The 18,239-nt window shown below is 38.4% G+C and overlaps 1 protein-coding gene and 1 long non-coding RNA gene across 2 annotated transcripts in view; both read right to left on the reverse strand.

Annotated features, from left to right (window-relative positions):
* LOC105391467 (hematopoietically-expressed homeobox protein hhex) overlaps positions 1-18,239 on the reverse strand; it is a 69,122-nt gene that overhangs the window by 13,713 nt on the left and 37,170 nt on the right. The gene's annotated exons all lie outside the window — the stretch shown is intronic.
* On the reverse strand, positions 15,372-17,693 carry LOC125488725. The gene is made up of 2 exons (XR_007266442.1): positions 16,428-17,693; positions 15,372-16,074 (listed from the first exon to the last, which is right to left on the reverse strand). It is a non-coding gene; the product is annotated as an uncharacterized LOC125488725 (long non-coding RNA).

The following is an 18,239-nucleotide window of genomic DNA, read 5'->3' on the forward strand; positions in this document are numbered from 1 at the left end:
AGTCAGAGAGCTTTTTGTCTAATTTTCCTGCTATTGCTTTAGATTGCAACGGGATCTAACTAATGACTAAACTTGTTACCTATGCCTGTGTGGGCTTACTATTGAAAAAACCAGAAGAAGTCACTGCTCCTGGCAGATTTAAAGTATTTAATAGTAGTAGGATAATGAGACCAACTATATCGTGTATTTTTACTAAAATCCAAAACCTGAAACCAAAGATGTAGACGGACAAAGAATACTAAAGATTTTTACGGAATTCCCGCTTTAAACATTGAGACTCGCGCGCGAAATCTGTCCCTATACTTAAATGGAAATTAAACACCTATTGCTATAAAACACACTTCGTTTACAAACACGACTCTACACAGGACTCAGCTGTAGCACTGCCTAGAGTCCACATCCTCAGGCGACGGAGGGGCAGGGAAGCGCGCGGAGGGAGGTGCTAATTAGAGATCCGCAGGAGTGCAATTAAAATATACCCGAGGAGATAACGTGTAGCTGCCTCAGAGGTGTGCGGAATGCGGGAGGTACTAGTATTGACTAGCAGAGGAAACTGCCGCAATTGGTGGATACTGGTAAAGAGGATCTATTTAAATTTAAAGATATTAGAGAAGGTAGGTAGGTATTATAGTTGCTAATAATTAATAATAATAATAATATTTATTTATTATCAGACAAGAAGTCCGTAGTAGTTAATTGTGGATGATATCTGATTTAATCTGAGTCATAGTACCTAAATCATACTATGAATTTCTTACTGTTTTAAATAAGCTACAACTCGAATAATTAAAATGCGTAACAAAAAAATGGACCACTTCAGGATAGCTGTGATCTATGATATGTTCAATATTCTAACCCCCTTATTCATAGAAAAGTTACAATACGTTTTAACTAATAAACTGTTTTGTCCCTCTCTGTCAAAGAACAAATTGATCTTTGTCGGAGAGGGACAAAACAGTTTATTAGTTAAAACGTATTGTAACTTCTCTATGAATAAGGGGGTATGTCTTTAATCGAATATCAGTATAAGTAAATCAAATAATAAATATCTTATTAAAATACAATAGGTAGGTACTGGTATAATCTACGAAACGTTTAGTGGCAAGTAGATTCGTGAACTATCACCATCACAGTAATAGCCTTAGCCGAGTCACCGAAGGATTCTGTATAGGTACAATACCTATACCATGTTGGTACCAGAATGACAATAATAGCTGCACAATTCGGCCAATTATCTAGGTCGGTTCCAGAGCTACTCATAACTGACCACAACTACTCATATGACACAAGTACATCTAGGTATACACCATTATACAGGGTGTTGCAACGAGGGTAGCCAAAACGGGGTAACTAATTCTGTCATTCTGAAAAACTTTTGTTCTACGACATTCTACCTCCTCTGAGTCGCTTCCTTTGCGCTTACTATAACATTTATGCAACACCCTGTATATGTATGTAGTATTTGTGTGTGTGTGTGTGTGTGTGATTGTGTGTGTGACCGCAGATCCATCACATAGCGGCGATCTGTGGGAGATGCCTCGTGGAGCAGCGGGAAATGGGAATGGAATGTTCAGCCATTGACAGTTGTAGCTACAACTATTTAGGCTATACACTTCTGTTGACCGGGTGTTATGGTTACTGCGTCTTTGATTGTACTATAGGTTTCCTAGGTTCTACCTCCTTTTTTAACGAAAATCAAAAAATATTACAGTCAATTAACCTTTTGCATCGCGAATATTTATTGTCTCTGATATTACGGGATTTAGGGTGAATTCGTCCAAACATCACGTTACACGAGAATAACTATACCGGAATTAAAATTATACGCGAGTAAATATCTAGGATAAGTACATTTGCATTCTACCAAGTTATACCATGATTAAATTGAATGAACGAGGAACGAAACTGTAATGCAACTAAAATAAAAATAGCTGCGTTTCAAAGCATGCAATAGAAATGACATGCCAACTTAGTTTGAATGGATTATAAAAGTATGAAATTGTTTATGTTTTAATATTTTATTCGCTGTTGTTATTCTGAGACTTTGCCTTTTAACGTACTTTTGTTTATGTTTTGACAGATGTGTTTATATGTCATTATGACGGTTTTCTAATCAGCTGATGTGCTGCCGCCATTACAAAATTACTCTCGGATAAGCTCGTTACACGGTCAATTTTGGCGGTATAACATTTTATTCTTGGGATAAGCTAGTTATCTTGGTTTCAGGTTTGGTAGAATGCAAAATCTGCTTACTCGCGAGTAACTGGTACTTTACTCGTGAGTAAAAAGTTACACGACGTTGGCCGAATCCGCCCTTAGCCGGTTAAACTCCATACGAAGTAGTTCCTTGTATCTAAGTGAATTGAAGTGAACTTTTTATCTAAATTTTTCTCGAAGTCAGCGTATGTTACGAAACAAATTAATACGTACTTCAATGCGTTCATTTAATATATTTAAAATGCACTTCAGAATGCGTCCTCGCGAACTTTTTGTCAAACTCTTTTTGTTATAAAAGTGGTCCCGAGGGACGACGGGAACAAACAATTTGATTAATTAGTCCATTACAATAACCGGTGACATCTCACCCCTTTGGTTCAACCATGAACCGTGACTGAAGGGCCCTCATAGCAGACTACTATCAATAAGTAGATACCTACCTAACCTATACACAAAAACAGAGCACAATAACATCATTGATTCTAGAATAAAATAATAAAGCTACAAACGGCGGTCTTATCCGTAAAAAGTATTTATTCCAGAAAACCTTTTATATAGTAAGTACATATTATTTAACTGCTAGCACAAGAGGTACGCTGAAGCATTTACAACGGTTAATATGTTTACGGTATTGTGAAAAAATTACTATTAAAAATGTATTAAATTCAACAATGCAACTATTAATAATTATAAAATTTGCTATAATTCCAAACCGTCCACGTTTAAACGAATGAAGCGGGGCACCTCTTGACGGTGTTCGCAAATTAATATTAATGAATTTCATCGTTCCGGGGCGCAGACAAAACATCCCCAATTTACAAGTCCAGGATCCGCCCGCCCGCCCCGCGCCGCCCGCCCGCCCTAGGGCCTATTAGGCCGCCCTCATAGCCGCGCCGTGATATAGGGCTCTATTCTGGAAATAAAGCTCGCTTATAATTCGTGCAAGTCGTTTACGACTTATGTTTTGTAATTTTTCACATCGATTGATAACATATTTTTTTTATATCCTACAGCAAACTTACTGAATTCTCAACTTTCAGAGTGTTTCACATGCAAAACTGTCAAACTGTCATCCTACAAGAGGCGACTTTTCTCTACAAGAGGCGACTCTTTCAGGAGATATATGTATTCTGATTCAGATAGGTATTTATATATTTGTAATGCATCATAACTAAATGTTTAATACTTAGAACCTGCATTATTTTTTTGTAACAATATTCTCATCCGACATTTTATTCTCTACAAAATCTCTATGAGTTGCTAGAATAGTCCACCGGCAGATACTCTATAATAAACCCTTCGTGCGCGCACATTCTTCAAGGGACGCTAAAATGACACGTTATTTTTATAATTACACAGAGGGGACGAGCGCGGGGGCGTCCCACGATCCCATTGTTAGACAAATTGTGATGTCGGTCGACTGTGCCACCTTTATTTTGTTGAACCCTAACGTTTATACTTTAGACAAGTTGTCTTTGATCCTATCTAAACGTACTAACTAACATATTTTATGTAAGAATCTTTGTTTTTGTTCAAGAAACTGTAGAGAAATTTATGTTTTTTGAATTTTCGTATTTTCCGGTCAAAATTAAACCTTGTACCGACAATGGGCGGTCGAAATAAAGTTACAAAACACCCCCCTTCACCCTGAACAAACCTGTAAAGTATCTGAAAGACGTTTCACTTGATTCAGTGAACAAAGGTTGCGTGCGCTATCAGTGCGGCGGCGATTGTTCGCGACCACTGGAGGGACTAACCGAATGTTTCCAACCTCTGCCTCGAGACGGCACCATTGTTCCACCACCCCTGGAACTGATTGCAACAACGACGTTTAAAAAAAAACTGTTTTTATTCTTTCTTTTTTTAAATAAGCCTGGCTGTTTTACGCGTTTCTACCACGGATTAAACACACTGAAGTAAAGAGGTCGAATGGATTCAATTAAATCTTTATTTCTCAGAATACTGCGCCGCTAAATAGTTTCATCAGAAGAGGAAATTTACATCTCCGAATAAACGATAGCCTATAATCATTTAGCGTGTCCACACTGACAACATCACACGGCTCGGGAGCCAGATTAGTCCGGCGACAGACAGATAGAACGACAGACACCAATAACTGTTGGGAAAACGAAAACATTCCTCCGCCTGTCATCGGGATCTCAGAACATGTTTTCTACAAGCTCATCGCGGCTTTTCATTAGAAAAATGCTTTCGGGGAAAAGCCGAGATGTCAAATAACGAAATATACAAAGATTCCTGTAAAGTCATTTGTCAACTTGTCGCGCGACTGGTTGGCGGACTGGTCGCCCACGAACATTCGGGCTTCGTATCATTAGTGAGGACATTTTTCGACAAATACAACGTTTTATATTGATCATCAAAGCTTTCATGGTGTTTGACTTAAATACACCTACAAGTTACCTAATTCAATTTTACCAAACCTAATATGATAAATCTATTCTATAGTAGGAGAGTCAGACAGTGACTTTCGCATTTATAATATTAGTTAGGATTAGACACCTTCTATTTGTCGTCTTTTATTTTATACTAGCTGTCCCCACGCGCTTCGCTTCGCCTTAAAAAGTTTTCCCGTGGGAATTCCGGGATAAAAAGTAGCCTATGTTCTTTCCCAGGGTCTAGACCGTATGTATACCAAATTTCATTCAAATCCGTTCAGCGGTTTTGGCGTGAAAGAGTAACAGACAGACAGACAGACAGACACAGTTACTTTCGCATTTATAATATTATATAGTTAGGATTAGTTAGGATATACGGTGTAAATAAGTAGGTACAGGCTGACAATAATGAGCGACACCACGTCAGTAAGTTCCTATGTTAGTAACTACAATAAATTTTAATAATTTATTTATTTATTTATTTTATTTATTTTTTATTATAGGAAAACTTACAGCTAATTTATTTTACATAAGAATTTTAAAATAGTTACAGATAGCCAATTACAAGTTTTCACTTATATGTTACAGACAAGTAAAAAGATAATTGCTCCAGTTAATCAGTGGTCTCAAATTAATTAATAATGTTAATCATTACTTATTTATTTCAATAACAGAAGAGCTGAAATGCTCCGTTATACTATAATTAATTGATCTTACATGACTACAAAATAGATCCAAATCAAAAGTATCGGCTAACTTATTGAATCCGCTTGATGCTCTCAGGAGAAATGAATTTAGCCTATAGTTCGTGCCAGCAAATGGTACATATAATAAGGAGTTACGCAAGTTCCTGCGGGGTATTGCCAGATGCAGCATTTGAAGTAGCTCCGGGCAGTCAATGCCAAAAAACAAACTGTGACATGAACCAATAAATTAATTCGTTAATAAAATGTTACTGTATTGGTCAGTTGGGATTAACAATGTTTCCATTATTGTCTCCGATGTTCACCTTAGTTTTTCGTGGAAAGATTACAAGAAAAATATTCATAGGTAGGTACTTATGAAAAAATTTTTGTGACGCTATGTCAGTCTCCACGTAAATGAATGATTTCTACTTAGAAACCCACTAAAGCATTGACATAATAATATAAATTGCTCACTAAAGGTTCTATATGGTATCATGGTAGTTCAAATACGAATACTATCCAACAGCAACAGCCATGCCATCTCAATCGCAAGTTGGCGGTAGAGTCACGTCGCCATAACGACAATAAAAACTAGATATTCGGCAAATATCCGGCGGCGGATGAAAGCACAAGACCAGTAGCTCCGATACCGCTCCAGCCTCCATTTCCTTACTTTTAGTGCTCATTAGCTAATTAAATAATGTATGTAAATGTCGCATGTATCCACTCTGGTGGCGGCCGCTTAAGGCGCGTGCTTTAAATATTTATGCTAATACAAGTTGTGGGTGGTCTCGCAGGTGCGGATATCACGTATAGGCCTTAACACCTACGGCTGCATACCCTTAGTGCTAAGGGAATAAGGGTTAGAGTTGTTACTGTAGCGGTCGGATCAATTGTTTCATTGGAAGAAGATAGCCGTCGGATCGGAAGCGGCGATCATGAATGAATCACTTAATTTAATCTATTGTCTCATCGCTTGGCAGAGTTCAGTATAAGGTACTCGTATACTTACTTAAGTAGTGTTTGCATGGTAAGTCATATTGAATTAACGGACAAACAATTGCAATAAAATATGATAGTATGTTTGACTAATAAATGTTTCTAGATGGCAGTTAGAACTAGGGTATTTAAAATTTCTTTGACCGAGTGTTTTCGCGTGCCCCAGCCTCCAACGCACAGTCGCAAATTAACCATCAACAAGTCAGTCTCCTCCGGGCTTCTCGCAAAAACAATTAACAGAGTGCAGGCTCGTTAATTAGCAGTTTAAAAGTTTTACAATAAAATTAACGACACGCGGCCCGCATTCCGCGCGCGATGACCGGCGAGCGACTCCCGCGCAGGGGGTCACTCTATACTACAGAATATACGAACGAACGAGAGCTGTCGTGCAATTGGCATGTTTAATACAACGAGATAGAGTCGTGGCTAATGCAGCAGCGCTAAGAAACTTAGTTTTTCGTCATATAGAGTGACCCCCCCCAAGGTGGAGTCAGAGAGCTTTTTGTCTAATTTTCCTGCTATTGCTTTAGATTGCAACGGGATCTAACTAATGACTAAACTTGTTACCTATGCCTGTGTGGGCTTACTATTGAAAAAACCAGAAGAAGTCACTGCTCCTGGCAGATTTAAAGTATTTAATAGTAGTAGGATAATGAGACCAACTATATCGTGTATTTTTACTAAAATCCAAAACCTGAAACCAAAGATGTAGACGGACAAAGAATACTAAAGATTTTTACGGAATTCCCGCTTTAAACATTGAGACTCGCGCGCGAAATCTGTCCCTATACTTAAATGGAAATTAAACACCTATTGCTATAAAACACACTTCGTTTACAAACACGACTCTACACAGGACTCAGCTGTAGCACTGCCTAGAGTCCACATCCTCAGGCGACGGAGGGGCAGGGAAGCGCGCGGAGGGAGGTGCTAATTAGAGATCCGCAGGAGTGCAATTAAAATATACCCGAGGAGATAACGTGTAGCTGCCTCAGAGGTGTGCGGAATGCGGGAGGTACTAGTATTGACTAGCAGAGGAAACTGCCGCAATTGGTGGATACTGGTAAAGAGGATCTATTTAAATTTAAAGATATTAGAGAAGGTAGGTAGGTATTATAGTTGCTAATAATTAATAATAATAATAATATTTATTTATTATCAGACAAGAAGTCCGTAGTAGTTAATTGTGGATGATATCTGATTTAATCTGAGTCATAGTACCTAAATCATACTATGAATTTCTTACTGTTTTAAATAAGCTACAACTCGAATAATTAAAATGCGTAACAAAAAAATGGACCACTTCAGGATAGCTGTGATCTATGATATGTTCAATATTCTAACCCCCTTATTCATAGAAAAGTTACAATACGTTTTAACTAATAAACTGTTTTGTCCCTCTCTGTCAAAGAACAAATTGATCTTTGTCGGAGAGGGACAAAACAGTTTATTAGTTAAAACGTATTGTAACTTCTCTATGAATAAGGGGGTATGTCTTTAATCGAATATCAGTATAAGTAAATCAAATAATAAATATCTTATTAAAATACAATAGGTAGGTACTGGTATAATCTACGAAACGTTTAGTGGCAAGTAGATTCGTGAACTATCACCATCACAGTAATAGCCTTAGCCGAGTCACCGAAGGATTCTGTATAGGTACAATACCTATACCATGTTGGTACCAGAATGACAATAATAGCTGCACAATTCGGCCAATTATCTAGGTCGGTTCCAGAGCTACTCATAACTGACCACAACTACTCATATGACACAAGTACATCTAGGTATACACCATTATACAGGGTGTTGCAACGAGGGTAGCCAAAACGGGGTAACTAATTCTGTCATTCTGAAAAACTTTTGTTCTACGACATTCTACCTCCTCTGAGTCGCTTCCTTTGCGCTTACTATAACATTTATGCAACACCCTGTATATGTATGTAGTATTTGTGTGTGTGTGTGTGTGTGTGATTGTGTGTGTGACCGCAGATCCATCACATAGCGGCGATCTGTGGGAGATGCCTCGTGGAGCAGCGGGAAATGGGAATGGAATGTTCAGCCATTGACAGTTGTAGCTACAACTATTTAGGCTATACACTTCTGTTGACCGGGTGTTATGGTTACTGCGTCTTTGATTGTACTATAGGTTTCCTAGGTTCTACCTCCTTTTTTAACGAAAATCAAAAAATATTACAGTCAATTAACCTTTTGCATCGCGAATATTTATTGTCTCTGATATTACGGGATTTAGGGTGAATTCGTCCAAACATCACGTTACACGAGAATAACTATACCGGAATTAAAATTATACGCGAGTAAATATCTAGGATAAGTACATTTGCATTCTACCAAGTTATACCATGATTAAATTGAATGAACGAGGAACGAAACTGTAATGCAACTAAAATAAAAATAGCTGCGTTTCAAAGCATGCAATAGAAATGACATGCCAACTTAGTTTGAATGGATTATAAAAGTATGAAATTGTTTATGTTTTAATATTTTATTCGCTGTTGTTATTCTGAGACTTTGCCTTTTAACGTACTTTTGTTTATGTTTTGACAGATGTGTTTATATGTCATTATGACGGTTTTCTAATCAGCTGATGTGCTGCCGCCATTACAAAATTACTCTCGGATAAGCTCGTTACACGGTCAATTTTGGCGGTATAACATTTTATTCTTGGGATAAGCTAGTTATCTTGGTTTCAGGTTTGGTAGAATGCAAAATCTGCTTACTCGCGAGTAACTGGTACTTTACTCGTGAGTAAAAAGTTACACGACGTTGGCCGAATCCGCCCTTAGCCGGTTAAACTCCATACGAAGTAGTTCCTTGTATCTAAGTGAATTGAAGTGAACTTTTTATCTAAATTTTTCTCGAAGTCAGCGTATGTTACGAAACAAATTAATACGTACTTCAATGCGTTCATTTAATATATTTAAAATGCACTTCAGAATGCGTCCTCGCGAACTTTTTGTCAAACTCTTTTTGTTATAAAAGTGGTCCCGAGGGACGACGGGAACAAACAATTTGATTAATTAGTCCATTACAATAACCGGTGACATCTCACCCCTTTGGTTCAACCATGAACCGTGACTGAAGGGCCCTCATAGCAGACTACTATCAATAAGTAGATACCTACCTAACCTATACACAAAAACAGAGCACAATAACATCATTGATTCTAGAATAAAATAATAAAGCTACAAACGGCGGTCTTATCCGTAAAAAGTATTTATTCCAGAAAACCTTTTATATAGTAAGTACATATTATTTAACTGCTAGCACAAGAGGTACGCTGAAGCATTTACAACGGTTAATATGTTTACGGTATTGTGAAAAAATTACTATTAAAAATGTATTAAATTCAACAATGCAACTATTAATAATTATAAAATTTGCTATAATTCCAAACCGTCCACGTTTAAACGAATGAAGCGGGGCACCTCTTGACGGTGTTCGCAAATTAATATTAATGAATTTCATCGTTCCGGGGCGCAGACAAAACATCCCCAATTTACAAGTCCAGGATCCGCCCGCCCGCCCCGCGCCGCCCGCCCGCCCTAGGGCCTATTAGGCCGCCCTCATAGCCGCGCCGTGATATAGGGCTCTATTCTGGAAATAAAGCTCGCTTATAATTCGTGCAAGTCGTTTACGACTTATGTTTTGTAATTTTTCACATCGATTGATAACATATTTTTTTTATATCCTACAGCAAACTTACTGAATTCTCAACTTTCAGAGTGTTTCACATGCAAAACTGTCAAACTGTCATCCTACAAGAGGCGACTTTTCTCTACAAGAGGCGACTCTTTCAGGAGATATATGTATTCTGATTCAGATAGGTATTTATATATTTGTAATGCATCATAACTAAATGTTTAATACTTAGAACCTGCATTATTTTTTTGTAACAATATTCTCATCCGACATTTTATTCTCTACAAAATCTCTATGAGTTGCTAGAATAGTCCACCGGCAGATACTCTATAATAAACCCTTCGTGCGCGCACATTCTTCAAGGGACGCTAAAATGACACGTTATTTTTATAATTACACAGAGGGGACGAGCGCGGGGGCGTCCCACGATCCCATTGTTAGACAAATTGTGATGTCGGTCGACTGTGCCACCTTTATTTTGTTGAACCCTAACGTTTATACTTTAGACAAGTTGTCTTTGATCCTATCTAAACGTACTAACTAACATATTTTATGTAAGAATCTTTGTTTTTGTTCAAGAAACTGTAGAGAAATTTATGTTTTTTGAATTTTCGTATTTTCCGGTCAAAATTAAACCTTGTACCGACAATGGGCGGTCGAAATAAAGTTACAAAACACCCCCCTTCACCCTGAACAAACCTGTAAAGTATCTGAAAGACGTTTCACTTGATTCAGTGAACAAAGGTTGCGTGCGCTATCAGTGCGGCGGCGATTGTTCGCGACCACTGGAGGGACTAACCGAATGTTTCCAACCTCTGCCTCGAGACGGCACCATTGTTCCACCACCCCTGGAACTGATTGCAACAACGACGTTTAAAAAAAAACTGTTTTTATTCTTTCTTTTTTTAAATAAGCCTGGCTGTTTTACGCGTTTCTACCACGGATTAAACACACTGAAGTAAAGAGGTCGAATGGATTCAATTAAATCTTTATTTCTCAGAATACTGCGCCGCTAAATAGTTTCATCAGAAGAGGAAATTTACATCTCCGAATAAACGATAGCCTATAATCATTTAGCGTGTCCACACTGACAACATCACACGGCTCGGGAGCCAGATTAGTCCGGCGACAGACAGATAGAACGACAGACACCAATAACTGTTGGGAAAACGAAAACATTCCTCCGCCTGTCATCGGGATCTCAGAACATGTTTTCTACAAGCTCATCGCGGCTTTTCATTAGAAAAATGCTTTCGGGGAAAAGCCGAGATGTCAAATAACGAAATATACAAAGATTCCTGTAAAGTCATTTGTCAACTTGTCGCGCGACTGGTTGGCGGACTGGTCGCCCACGAACATTCGGGCTTCGTATCATTAGTGAGGACATTTTTCGACAAATACAACGTTTTATATTGATCATCAAAGCTTTCATGGTGTTTGACTTAAATACACCTACAAGTTACCTAATTCAATTTTACCAAACCTAATATGATAAATCTATTCTATAGTAGGAGAGTCAGACAGTGACTTTCGCATTTATAATATTAGTTAGGATTAGACACCTTCTATTTGTCGTCTTTTATTTTATACTAGCTGTCCCCACGCGCTTCGCTTCGCCTTAAAAAGTTTTCCCGTGGGAATTCCGGGATAAAAAGTAGCCTATGTTCTTTCCCAGGGTCTAGACCGTATGTATACCAAATTTCATTCAAATCCGTTCAGCGGTTTTGGCGTGAAAGAGTAACAGACAGACAGACAGACAGACACAGTTACTTTCGCATTTATAATATTATATAGTTAGGATTAGTTAGGATATACGGTGTAAATAAGTAGGTACAGGCTGACAATAATGAGCGACACCACGTCAGTAAGTTCCTATGTTAGTAACTACAATAAATTTTAATAATTTATTTATTTATTTATTTTATTTATTTTTTATTATAGGAAAACTTACAGCTAATTTATTTTACATAAGAATTTTAAAATAGTTACAGATAGCCAATTACAAGTTTTCACTTATATGTTACAGACAAGTAAAAAGATAATTGCTCCAGTTAATCAGTGGTCTCAAATTAATTAATAATGTTAATCATTACTTATTTATTTCAATAACAGAAGAGCTGAAATGCTCCGTTATACTATAATTAATTGATCTTACATGACTACAAAATAGATCCAAATCAAAAGTATCGGCTAACTTATTGAATCCGCTTGATGCTCTCAGGAGAAATGAATTTAGCCTATAGTTCGTGCCAGCAAATGGTACATATAATAAGGAGTTACGCAAGTTCCTGCGGGGTATTGCCAGATGCAGCATTTGAAGTAGCTCCGGGCAGTCAATGCCAAAAAACAAACTGTGACATGAACCAATAAATTAATTCGTTAATAAAATGTTACTGTATTGGTCAGTTGGGATTAACAATGTTTCCATTATTGTCTCCGATGTTCCGCGAAGCGCCGGCAGATGGCGTACGAGGAACTGTCGCCAACGACTGCTGACATTCTTTTTGTAAACAATGGAAATTCGATGAATTAGATAACTGAGCTTTATCGTGATATTTATCTCATTTATTTCATACAGGAATTGACGAAAATATTTTTGTGAAAAGGAAACTGTTTACTACATAAAACAAGAATTACCTACTTATAATTGAACTTTGTGTTATATCGATCGTTATGCTTGGCTAACACGTAAACTATACTTAAGTAGGTAAATATTGTAACATTTAGCTAAATTCATAGTTATAAGAAAAAAGTGTCCTAACGGATCACATAAAAAATTGCCTACTACTACTAAATGTTTTTGTCAGTTCTAGAAAATATGCCACTATGTAGTAATATTTTAGTGGGATCATTAGCCTTTCCTGGAAATTTGGGACTGTTCTGTTTACCGATTCCGTTAAATAAACAATCGCTTAAAGTTGGTAGCGCGATTGATTAATTTATAAAAGGATTAGTTAGTTAGTTTGGTAGGTAATTATACCATCAATATGTGCGATAAAGCGAGAGTAATTTAATTTTACTGAGGTTAGTTTCAGATGCGGAGGATGTTATTATTTATTACACTAGCTGTTTCCCGCTAGCTTCGCTTTGCCCTAAATGAATATTTCTTCAAGAAGTCTTAACCTACGCTGTCAGTGTCACGTGTCAAAAATGTATAAAGGTTTTTATAGATTTTGCAATGCCGTAATTAATCTGATCTATGTTATCAGATACAGATATTTAGATGACTATATAAACAGTTTTTAACATTTACATATAGCAAAGGATATTTAAGTAGTAGATAGTTAATATGGCAATACAATTTATAATGAGGAGACAGGATGAGAGTCTCCGAGTGGTTTGTAAGTTTTGTAACAGGAGCCGCGGCGGCTGCGTCGTTCCGAGAAATAGTTCACTAAGAATATGATTTCCTCCTTGCCTTGTCGTGGTCACCACACAAGGGATTATTCCTAGCTGATCATCTGAGACTTTAGTATTTTGTATTTTGTCAAAAATATATTTACCAAATAAGACATCGGCTGAGCTTAAGTAGAACAAATGTTTTTTTTAAATATATTTTATTCCCAATTTAATTAAATATAATGAGTATTGCGCAATAATTGATAAGTCAGTAGTAAATAATAAAAAAAACTTTTACTTCTTACCTATGTTCACAGTTGAATAAAAATAAAAAAATATAAATTATTTATTTATTTAATAACTTAAACCTATCTTTATATATATTTTTATAATAAACGTAAAGGCAACATCGTTCCCCCCGGCCGCGGCACGAGTGTGTAACGTGATCGCGGGAAGTGAGCAATTAACGAGACGGCCACGGCGGGCTCCACATGTCAATGTGAATGTGACCGCCATTTCATATGCTATTCCAATGAATCATATGAATCTCGAATGTTTTTGTCCTTTGATACATGAATAAACATAATCTGCAGTAGTTAGGTGGATAAAATATATATTAGTATCAAATATCTTTCGCCATTTCTTTCCTCCTTACGGGGCCTTTGTGAAATGGTGGTAGATTATGACTTTTGACAAGTAATTCTAATATTCTACGTCGAAAAAATAAACGATTTCATTTCATTCATTTCATAATAAATAAATAAAAAAAATAAAAATAATGGTAAAGGTATTACATGATTATTACACTGCCGGGCAATGAAATAGTTCCACCCACAAAATGCCGACAAACACCTTAATATCTCCTAAGATATAGAACCTAGATTCATGAATTAAAAAGTTTAATGAAATATAGTTTATTATGCAAACATTTTTAAATGCAAACTCTTTTTAATAGTGTTATTTTCGAAGCCATGGACAAAACAAGATAAGAAGCAAAATTTTCGGGTTTGAAAGTTTAGGAAAACATTTGCTTCGTTTTTAGTTTTGCTTTTTATTTCATTCTTTTTTTTGTCGTTGTGAAATAATTATGAAATTGTAAATTCTTGCGGCTCTCGTACCCATAAATCATGCCTGTATCACGCGAGGATTGTACGAGAATCATCACCATGGTGGACATGGGAACCAGTCAAAGAAATGCGGCAAGAATAATGGGCGTGACTCATACTACTGTACGACGAGTGATCTAAAGGTTTAGGGAGACTGGATTAAACCTGAGAAGACCAGGTACTGGCAAGTCAAGGTGCACAACAGTCCGAAAAGATCGATTCACTGCGGAAATCATGTTAAGAAATCGACATCAGACGGGAGTAGCCGTTCAACAACAACTTCTACAAGTTCGAAGGGAGCCAATAAGCAAGTGGACAGTCAGGAGACGTCTTGCCGAAAGAAGATTAAAGCATTACAAGCCAGCAAATGGCCCGAAACTGGAACGGCATCATAAAGTTGCCCGATTGCGATACGCCCGTAATCATACAGAATGGAGTGAGGACGAATGGGGCAGAGTGATGTTCTCAGATGAGTTGTAATGTAGCAGCTCGGCAGGAGCTGGTCTGGATCACCGGGGAGCGACCCCTGGGCGAATCGACCTGCCTGGCCTTCCCCGAGAGTAGGGGTTGGGTGCTATATTGTAATGTGATACTTACCCTTATGACTAACGTCCCTAGTGCTTAGGGCTGGTACCTACCTAATAACTCTCAATTAATATGTACCGGGAAGCGGTCTTAGACTAGCTCAGCTTGACGCCGGCCTCTGAAGGAGTGCCTGGTCGCCTGGGGGATCTACAATGACCGTGAAGCGGTCCTAACTACCCTGATCTTGATCCTGAGGCCCCTGGAGGGAAATAACCTCGGTAGGTGTACGGGGTGAGAATTAATAATGCCGATTAATTAGTGTAACACAATTGAGGCGGCACTGGACCCGCTTTATTTACAATCAAGTTAACTTATATATCTAAGGTACTTACAGCTTACGTACTTAATATTAACACACTACACAAATGCACAAATACTTATCACGATTATTGATATTTATATTGGTCGGGCCCTGAAGGGGCCTACGCGGATGTTCCTATCTTAATAAGGGGAAGGATACAGGGTACAGGAGGTCGGGCGAATACCGGTGGTGCGTGTGGACTTGTTCCAGGGTTTGTGGAGTGTATTTGTGTCGACAAGAATGTGGCTGAAGGCCGGTGTGTGTTCGGTGATTGTATAGTTCGGTACTTACACAGATGCTTTAAACTAGGCAACCCAGGCATCCATGTACGTATCCGGGGGACCTCGGTCCGCTAATTAGGCAGCCCACTGTGTCGGGTCTAGTCGGGTATACGGATGCTTTAAACTAGGCACCCCAGGCATCCATATATCCGAGAGACCTCGGTCCGTTGAGCAACCTACCTCGCGGGGAGACCGGTGTTGTGAGATTAGTGTGCGTGAATAGATTACTTGAATAGATATGGGTGCGGGGAGGGATCTCGGGAACGGAATGATCACTCGTCGGAATAGGAGGTGGCGAATGGTGCTCTAGCGGCGGTCCGGCGGCTATTTATAGGCGGGCCGCCCCGCGCCCCTTGTATTCTCCGGAGTCGTCTGTGTGGTGCCCCGCCTCGTCTCGCACACGCCGGGCGCTCTTGTGGCTGCGGTGTGAGGGTAGGTGTGATGGACGGTTGGTTTGTAACGGCTCGTTACATTCTCCCCCCTCAGCAGAAGAATTTTTACCTGGTAAAAATTCACAGGTCATGTAGATACATACAAGGAAAAATTAAGAGAACGGTGCATGTACTGGTGCATTTGTTTACAAACGGGTTCCTACTTTATCATCTGGATTCAGGATATATTTTATTTACTTAGATATTTATATCAGGTTAATTTTACACAGTATAATATTATTAGCTTTGGTAAAAAAAAAGTTACATGGTATTGTCCATGAGCATTTCATCCCTGCTTGGTGCCGGTAAGTTCGGACGGAAACGGTATATTATATTCGGGATTCCTTTCTACATAAAAGATGTGAATATTTTGTTTTTTACAAGACATGAGCAAGGATAAAATGCATGGTTGGTTTTACTTACATTGTAGGCTATGTGTATATAACTTATTGTGTACTGATATACATTTTCCTGTTAATTACATTAGGTATACGGTTTCAGCTTTACGGTTTTAAATTGTTTACATATCAAATAAATTAAAATTTATACGGCATGTGCCCTTGCGCTGAAATTTACTCGGTCGGTTTGACACTTGACATTGACTTGACAACTAAAATTCTAACCTGTGTACGTTCACAGAGTAACGTATTGGGCTGCGTTCAAAAATTTACAATCTTTATTCTAAGTTTTGTCTAAATTTTACTTGTGACTTGGATGGAAAAAGGTGGATGTTATAAGTTTAACATGTCTGTGTGTCTATTATTTACTTATATTATATTATACTACGGACGGACGGTGTAAAATGTGTGCATTTGCGTTTACATTTTTACCTATTTCTATATTTTCAATATAGATTGCGGTTTTTCGGTTGTATATCTATAATTAAATTACAAATTATACATAATAAAGCTTTATGCGGTACGGTACGGAATGACTAGTTCATAAATATAAAAATGTTTAAACTTTTTATGGCTATTTGTCTTCAATCTTCATTATGTTGATGATTGAGGGTAGGTTTGGAATAATCGGTTCGTTCGGCATCGCATGAGTACCGCGGCTAGGCACATCTGGCGATGGGTGATGACGTCGTCGGTAGGTTATTACTGCTTCGGTTCGGTGGAATTTGGTTGCAGCGAGTTTGATGACGATGATTTTAGTCGTTCTTTGTACTTTTTCATATGATGAAGAACATCTTTGTACATCCCGGGCCAGTAATATGTTTCAGCAATGCTTTTTAGGATTTTTCCCGTGTTTCGGTGGCCTGTTGTTGTCGGTTCATTAAGGTGTTGCTCGATAATCGACCTTCTTTTCACTGTCGGAACGCATATTTTCCACTGCGATTGTGAATTGATCTTGACCCCGTACCTCGGATTTACAATTCGTTTATGGAGTGAGCCGTTTTTGATTGTGAATGTTGGGTCCTTTTCAGGTGATTTTTGGGTTTCGGTCATTTTCCTCTCGAACCATCCTTTTCGCTCCTGGATTGAAGCTGTGTCGGGATATCTTGGTGGTTGTAGTTGGCTGGGTTTTTTCTTTTGCTTGCGGGATTTTGATTTTCTTGGGCCGTTTATTATATTATTGTCTGGTGGCGTTGATTCTGGTGCGGCGATTTCGGTGACTTTCGGTGTATTTTCAGTGTTGTTGTCCCAGGTTATTGTGGCTCCTGCCTTTCTTAGGAGGTCTATGCCTATGATAACTAAATTTGGCGGTGAATAAGCTGGTAGTACGAAGAGTTCGTGTGTTAATTTTCTCTGCCGTATCTCGATTTCTGGATCTATTTTGAGTTTCACGTCCATGACTCTGCCGTCTGCGACGGTTACTCGCATCCCTGTTACTGTTTCTTTGTCGGCGTTTGTCGAGTTCTCTTCATAAATGTTTCTACTTATGTATGATCTGGTGGAGCCTGTATCAACTAACGCTCGGTATATGATTTTACCTATTTTAACGTCTTCAAAAATTCGTTGTTCTGGTCGGTTTTCTTCGGCGGTTATGTTCGTGTCCCCGAACTTGGTTTCTCTTCTGCAGCAGTTGCGCGTTAGTCTCCCGAGGACTCCGCATTGGCTACAGAACAGTACTTGCCTGCCCCGGCATTCCTTGTGTGAGTGGCCTGTTTTGCCACAGTTCCAACAGCATGTGGTCTTGTCGTATTTTTCGTGTATTTTACGAGGTTCTGGTGACGTTTCTGGATGACTTTTCGGTGTCTGGCGGTGTCGGTCTGGTCGGTGGTTCCACTGT

This window comes from Plutella xylostella, chromosome 7 (assembly GCF_932276165.1).
Source record: "Plutella xylostella chromosome 7, ilPluXylo3.1, whole genome shotgun sequence".
Taxonomy (NCBI): domain Eukaryota; kingdom Metazoa; phylum Arthropoda; class Insecta; order Lepidoptera; family Plutellidae; genus Plutella; species Plutella xylostella.